Raw genomic sequence first — 378 nt, 5'->3', positions numbered from 1 at the left:
ACAATGTTTAATCAAAACGAAGAAGGGGAGAACACATGTCCTCAGGACATGAAACCGAAATTAAAAGAAGGATAAGCATTTGATGGAGAGCTTTTGGTAAACAATATGAGATTATGAAAAGTTAAATGCCACATTCTCTAAAAAGAAAGGTATTTAATCAGATAGTCCTACGAGTATTAACTTGTGCATAAGAAATTTATAGAGCTTTACAAAAGCCTTAAAACATAAGCTAGTTACAACTCACAGAGAATAATAATGGGACTAAAAAGAGCAACATGGATATGAGAGCAAACTAAAGAAAGGGATATTCTAATAACAACTAAGAAAAAGAAATGGACGTGAGCTGGATATATAATGAGAATGGCAGATAATAAATGG

The sequence above is a fragment of the Palaemon carinicauda genome, chromosome 41, assembly GCF_036898095.1.
Source record: "Palaemon carinicauda isolate YSFRI2023 chromosome 41, ASM3689809v2, whole genome shotgun sequence".
NCBI lineage: Eukaryota > Metazoa > Arthropoda > Malacostraca > Decapoda > Palaemonidae > Palaemon > Palaemon carinicauda.
The sequence above is the reverse complement of the archived record's forward strand: the minus strand, read 5'-3'. Positions refer to the sequence as shown.